We start from the raw sequence: 7,543 nt of genomic DNA, 5'->3' as shown, positions 1-7,543 counted from the left end.
GTGCCATCAATGGTTATGGAAAAGCAAAATATGCAATGCTTTTACCACACCAAACTTAGAATGTTGCTCGCCCTCGAGCAAAAGAAGAAAGAATAGATGAAGAAGAAGATGTGGAAAAAAACTACGATTATGAGGAGGGAAGGTGGGGATCCTGTGGGGTTTACAGATCCTGAGATGATCCTGTGAGGTCCACAGATCTTGAGGTATCAAGGATTTATATCTCTTCACCAATTAGGCATGTAAAATGCCTTTGCATGCAATTCTGGCGTTTAAACGCCGAACTGATGCTTGTTCTGGGGGTTCAGCGCGTAGATGCAGCATGTTTCTGGCGTTGAACGCCAGCTTCATGCTTGTTTCTGGCGTTCAGCGCCAGCTTCATGCTCTGTTCTGGCGTTGAACGCCAGCCAGATGCTCCTTACTGGCGTTTGAACGCCGGTGAACTCCTCCTCCAGGGTGTGCTATTTTTTTATGTTGTTTTTGATTTTTCTTCAGTTTTTTCAGTTGTTTTTGTGACTCCCCATGATCATGAACCTATGAAGACATATAACTAATAAAAAAATATAATTAAATAAAAATTGGGTTGCCTCCCAACAAGAGCTTCTTTAATGTCAATAGCTTGACAGTGGGCTCTCATGGAGCCTCACAGATGTTCAGAGCATTGTTGAGACTCCCCAACACCAAACTTAGAGTTTGGATATGGGAGTTCAACACCAAACTTAGAGTTTGGTTGTGGCCTTCCAACACCAAACTTAGAGCTTGACTGTGGGGGCTCTGGTTGACTCTGTTTTAAGAGAAGCTTACTGTGCCTCTTTTCCATGTTTACAGAAGGATGTCCTTGAGTTTTAAACTCAAGGGAGTCCTTATTCAATTGAAGGACTAGTTCACCTCTGTTAATATCAATCACAGCTCTTGCTGTGGCTAGGAAGGGTCTTCCAAGGATGATGGATTCATCCTCATCCTTCCCAGTATCTAGGATTATGAAATCAGCAGGGATGTAAAGGCCTTCAACCTTTACTAACATGTCCTCTACTTGTCCATAAGTCTGTTTTCTGGAATTGTCTGCCATCTCTAATGAGATTTTAGCAGCTTGTACCTCAAAGATTCCCAGTTTCTCCATTACAGAGAGTGGCATGAGGTTCATCCCTGACCCAAGGTCACATAAAGCCTTCTCAAAGGTCATGGTGCCTATGGTACAAGGTATTAGGAACTTTCCAGGATCCTGTTTCTTCTGAGGTAATCTCAGTTGATTCAATGCATTTAGTTCATTGGTGAACAAGGGAGGTTCATCTCCCCAAGTCTCATTACCAAATAAATTGGCATTCAGCTTCATGATTGCACCAAGAAACTTGGCAACTTGCTCTTCAGTAACATCCTCATTCTCTTCAGAAGAAGAATACTCCTCAGAGCTCATGAAAGGCGTAAGGAGGTTCAATGGAATCTCTATGGTCTCTAGATGAGTCTCAGATTCCTTTGGTTCCTTAGAGGGGAACTCCTTATTGATCACTGGACGTCCCAGGAGGTCTTCCTCCTTGGGATTCACGTCCTCAACCTCCCTTACAGGTTTGGCCATGATGGTTATATCAATGGCCTTGCACTCTCCTTCTGGATTTTCTTCTGTATTGCTTGGGAGAGTACTAGGAGGGATTTCAGTGATCCTTTTACTCAGCTGGCCCACTTGTGCCTCTAAATTTCTAATTGAGGACCTTGTTTCATTCATGAAACTTACAGTGGCCTTAGATAGATCAGAGACTAAGTTTGCTAAATTAGAGGTATTTTGTTCAGAGTTCTCTGTCTGTTGCTGAGTGGATGATGGAAAAGGTTTACTATTGTTAAACCTATTTCTTCCACCATTATTAAAGCCTTGTTGAGGCTTTTATTGATCCTTCCATGAGAGATTTGGGTGATTTCTCCATGAGGGATTATAGGTGTTTCCATATGGTTCACCCATGTAATTCACCTCTGCTATTGCAGGGTTTTCAGGATCATAAGCTTCTTCTTCAGCAGATGCCTCTTGAGTACTGTTGGATGCAGCTTGCATTCCATTCAGACTTTGAGAAATCATATTGACTTGCTGAGTCAATATTTTGTTCTGAGCTAATATGGCATTCAGAGTATCAATTTCAAGAACTCCCTTCTTCTGAGGCGTCCCATTACTCACAGGATTCCTCTCACAAGTGTACATGAACTGGTTATTAGCAACCATGTCAATGAGTTCTTGAGCTTCTGCAGGCATTTTCTTTAAGTGAATGGATCCACCTGCAGAAGTATCCAATGACATCTTAGCTAATTCAGATAGACCATCATAGAATATATCCAGGATGGTCCATTCTGAAAGCATGTCAGAAGGACACTTTTTGGTCAGTTGCTTGTATCTCTCCCAAGCTTCATAGAGGGATTCACCTTCTTTCTGTCTGAAGGTTTGAACATCCACTCTAAGCTTGCTCAGCTTTTGAGGAGGAAAGAACTTGGCTAAGAAAGCCGTGACCAGCTTATCCCAAGAGTTCAGGCTATCTTTGGGTTGAGAGTCCAACCACACTCTAGCTCTGTCTCTTACAGCAAAAGGGAAAAGCATGAGCCTATAGACTTCAGGATCTACTCCATTAGTCTTAACAATATCACAGATCTGCAAAAATTCAGTTAAGAACTGAAAAGGATCTTCAGATGGAAGTCCATGGAACTTACAGTTCTGCTGCATCAGAGAAACTAATTGAGGTTTCAGCTCAAAATTGTTATCTCCAATGGTAGGGATGGAGATGCTTCTTCCATGTAAATTAGAATTAGGTGCAGTAAAGTCACCAAGCATCCTCCTTGCATTATTATTTTCGGCTGCCATATCCTCTTCTTGTTCGAAAATTTCTGTAAGTTTATCTCTGGATTGTTGTATTTTAGCTTCTCTTAGTTTCCTCTTCAGAGTCCTTTCAGGTTCAGGGTCTGCTTCAACAAGAATGTTCTTGTCCTTGCTCCTGCTCATATGAAAAAGAGGGAACAGAAAAATAATAATAATAGGGATCCTTTTTGCCTAGGTATAGAGGTTCCCATGTGTGAGTAGAAGAACAAAAGAATGTAATATAAAGAAGAGAAGTAGAGAAAATTCGAACACAGATGGAAGAGGGGGTTCGAATTTGTGTGAGATGAAGTGTTAGTAGATGAATAAATAAATAGAAGGAGATAAGAGAGAAAAAAGGATTTTCGAAAATAAAATTTTGAAAAGGGGTTAGTGATTTTCGAAAATTAGGAATGAGATCAAGTTAAAATTAAAAATTGAAACAATTAGTTAATTAAAAAGAATTTTTGAAAAAGAGGGAGATATTTTCAAAAATTAGAGAGAGAGAGTTAGTTAGGTAGTTTTGAAAAAGATAAGAAACAAACAAAAAGTCAATTAGTTAGTTGAAAAATATTTGAAAATCAATTTTGAAAAGATAAGAAGATAAGAAGTTAGAAAAGATATTTGAAAATAAAATTTTTGAAAAAGATAAGATTTTTTTTAAAAGATATGATAGAAAGATATGATTAAAATTAGTTTTAAAAAAGATTTGATTTTTAAAATCACAATTAATGACTTGATTCACAGGAAATCACAAGATATAATTCTAGAACTTAAAGTTTGAATCTTTCTTAGCAAGCAAGTAACAAACTTGAAATTTTTGAATCAAAATATTAATTAATGAGAATATTTTCGAAAATTATAAGATAAAATTAAGAAAAGATTTTTGAAAAATATTTTTAAAATTTTCGAAAATAAATAAGAAAAATAAAAAAGATTTGATTTTTGAAAAAGATTTTGAAAGAGATAGAATTTTTAAATTGAAAATTTGATTTGACTCATAAGAAACAATTGAATTTTAAAAATTTTTGAAAAAGTCAACTGGTGCACGAAATTGTGTTCCATGTTCTTTGTACTTGTGTGAGAGTAACAATATATAATTGTATTGAATCCTCATTGTGGCTCTATGTGTGGACACAACTCCGTTCAACTGACCAGCAAGTGCACTGGGTCGTCCAAGTAATAAACCTTACGTGAGTAAGGGTCGATCCCACAGAGATTGTTGGCTTGAAGCAAGCTATGGTCACCTTGCAAATCTCAGTCAGGCGGATTTAAACATGATACTTTATTAGATTAAAATAAACAATAAAAGGGATAGAGATACTTATGTAGATTCATTGGCAGGAATTTCAGATAAGCGAATGGAGATGCTTTTCGTTCCTCTGAACCTCTGCTTTCCTGCTATCTTCACCCAATCGGTCTTACTCCTTTCCATGGCTGGCTTTATGCAAGGGCATCACCGTTGTCAGTGGCTACATCCCCTCCTCTCAGTGAATAATATGCTCACGCACCCTGTCACAGCACGACTATTCATCTGTCGGTTCTCGATCATGCTGGAATAGGATTCACCCTCCTTTTGCGTCTGTCACTAACGCCCAACAATCGCGAGTTTGAAGCTCGTCACAGTCATTCAATCATTGAATCCTACTCAGAATACCACAGACAAGGTTTAGACCTTCCGGATTCTCTTGAATGCCGCCATCATTCTAGCTTACGCCACGAAGATTCTGGTTAGGAGATCTAAGAGATATTCATTCTAGCTTATTTCATGTAGAACGGAAGTGTTTGTCAGGCACGCGTTCATAGGGGAGAAGGATGATGAGCGTCACACATAATCATCACCTTCATCACGTTCTTGGGTGCGAATGGCTATCTTAGAAGCGAAATAAGAAGAATTGAATAGAAAACAGTCATACTTGCATTAATCTTTGAGGAACAGCAGAGCTCCACACCTTAATCTATGGAGTGTAGAAACTCTACCGTTGAAAATACATAAGTGAAAGGTCCAGGCATGGCCGAGATGGCCAGCCCCCTAAACGAGATCAATAGTCTCCTAAGATGAACAATGGAATAAAACTGAGACCAAAGATACCTAATACAATAGTAAGAGGTCCTATTTATAATAAACTAGTCACTAGGGTTTACATGAGTGAGTAATTGATGCATAAATCCACTTCCGGGGCCCACTTGGTGTGTGTTTGGGCTGAGCTTAAGTGTTCCACGTGCAGAGGCCATTTGTGGAGTTGAACGCCAGTTTCTGTGCCAGTTTGGGCGTTCAACTCTAGTTTTGGATCCTTTTCTGGCGCTGGACGCCAGATCTGGGCAGAAGGCTGGCGTTGAACGCCAGTTTACGTCGTCAATTCTTGGCCAAAGTATGGACTATTATATATTTCTGGAAAGCCCTGGATGTCTACTTTCCAACGCAATTGGAAGCGCGCCATTTCGAGTTCTGTAGCTCCAGAAAATCCACTTTGAGTGCAGGGAGGTCAGAATCCAACAGCATCAGCAGTCCTTTTTCAACCTCTGAATCTGATTTCTGCTCAAGTCCCTCAATTTCAGCCAGAAAATACCTGAAATCACAGAAAAACACACAAACTCATAATAAAGTCCAGAAATGTGAATTTAACATAAAAACTAATGAAAACATCCCTAAAAGTAACTAGATCCTACTGAAAACATACTAAAAACAATGTCAAAAAGCGTATAAATTATCCGCTCATCACAACACCAAACTTAAATTGTTGCTTGTCCCCAAGCAACTGAAAATCAAATAGGATAAAAAGAAGAGAATATACTATAAATTCCAAACTATCAATGAAACATAGCTTCAATTAAATGAGCGGGACTTATAGCTTTTTGCCTCTTGAATAGTTTTGGCATCTCACTTTATCCATTGAGGTTCAGAATGATTGGCATCTATAGGAACTCAGAGTTCAGATAGTGTTATTGATTCTCCTAGTTCAGTATGATGATTCTTGAACACAGCTTCTTTATGAGTCTTGGCCGTGGCCCTAAGCACTTTGTTTTCCAGTATTACCACCGGATATATAAATGCCACAGACACATAATTGGGTGAACCTTTTCAGATTGTGACTCAGCTTTGCTAAAGTCCCCAATTAGAGGTGTCCAGGGTTCTTAAGCACACTCTTTGTTTTTGCTTTGGACCTTGACTTTAACCGCTCAGTCTCAAGTTTTCACTTGACACCTACACGCCACAAGCACATGGTTAGGGACAGCTTGGTTTAGCCGCTTAGACCAGGATTTTATTCCTTTAGGCCCTCCTATCCACTGATGCTCAAAGCCTTGGGATCCTTTTTATTTGCCCTTGCCTTTTGGTTTAAAGGGTTATTGGCTTTTTCTGCTTGCTTTTACTTTCTATTTTTTTTTTCTATTTTTTTTTTGCCTATTTTTTTTTCTGCAAGCTTTGTTCTTTGCTGCTTTTTCTTGCTTCAAGAATCATTTTTATGATTTTTCAGATTATCAAATAACATGTCTCCTAGTCATCATTCTTTCAAGAGCCAACATATTTAACATTCTTAAACAACAACTTCAAAAGACATATGCACTGTTCAAGCATACATTCAGAAAACAAGAAGCATTGTCACCACATCAATATAATTAAACTAAGTTCAAGGATAAATTCGAAACTCATGTACTTCTTGTTCTTTTGAATTAAAACATTTTTCATTTAAGAGAGGTGATGGATTCATAGGACATTTATAACTTTAAGACAAAGTTACTGACTACTAATGATCATGTAATGAAGACACCAACATAGATAAGCACATAACATAGAAAACGAAAAACAGAGAAAGTAAGAGCAAGGAATGAATCCACCTTAGTGATGTCCTTGAGCTCTTCTATGTCTCTTACTTGTCTTTGCTGCTCCTCCTTCATTGCTTTTAGATCTTCTCTGATTTCATGAAGGATGATGGAGTGCTCTTGATGTTCCACCCTTAGTTGCTTCCAATAATTGTGTGGAAGAAAATGTATCCCCTGAGGTATCTCAGGGATCTCTTGATTTGCAGTCAAATGTTCTACCACTGAGCTATAGACCCTTGATGGAAGCTTTTGTCTTCCCTTTCCTCTTTCTAGAGGTTTCTCTGGCCTTAGGTGCCATAAATGGTTATGGAAAAAACAAAAAAGCTATGCTTTTACCACACCAAACTTAGAATGTTGCTCGCCCTCGAGCAAAAGAAGAAAGACTAGAAGAATAAGAAGAAGATATGGAGGAGATAGATGGGAGTGTGTATTCGGCCATATGGGTGGGATTGGGTGGGAGAGAAATGTTGAATTTTGAAGGTAGTGGGTGTATGGATGTGAGTGGTAAATGGAAAGTATAAGGGATGATCATGAATGGGAAGAGAGATGATGAGGTAGGTGGGGATACTGTGGGGTCCACAGACCCTGAGTGGATCCTGTGGGGTCCAAAGATCCTGAGGTGTTAAGGCATTTACATCCCTGCACCAATTTAGGCATGCAAAATGCCCTTGCACACAACTCTGGGCGTTCAGCGCCAGGTTGGTGCCCATTTTGGGCGTTCAACGCCCCTTTGCTGCCATTTCTGGCGTTGAACGCCAGAACCATGCTTGTTCTGGGCGTTCAGCGCCAGAACTATGCTCTGTTCTGGCATTTGAACGCCAGACAGATGCTCCTCCAGGGTGTGATTTTTCTTCTGCTGTTTGTGATTCCGTTTTCAATTTTTATATTTATTTTGTG

General features: G+C 39.2%; 1 non-coding gene across 1 annotated transcript; it reads left to right on the top strand.

Moving 5' to 3' along the window:
- Nucleotides 1-2,332: 2,332 nt before the first annotated feature.
- LOC148571431 (small nucleolar RNA R71) lies at nucleotides 2,333-2,440 on the top strand. Its single transcript, XR_015908066.1, has one exon. It is a non-coding gene; the product is annotated as a small nucleolar RNA R71 (small nucleolar RNA).
- The last annotated feature ends 5,103 nt before the right edge of the window (nucleotides 2,441-7,543 follow it).

Source organism: Arachis ipaensis, chromosome B3, assembly GCF_059453495.1.
Source record: "Arachis ipaensis isolate K30076 ecotype BB chromosome B3, ASM5945349v1, whole genome shotgun sequence".
Taxonomy (NCBI): Eukaryota; Viridiplantae; Streptophyta; class Magnoliopsida; order Fabales; family Fabaceae; genus Arachis; species Arachis ipaensis.
Note: the sequence above shows the minus strand (reverse complement) of the source record. Positions and strands in the feature narration are given on the sequence as shown.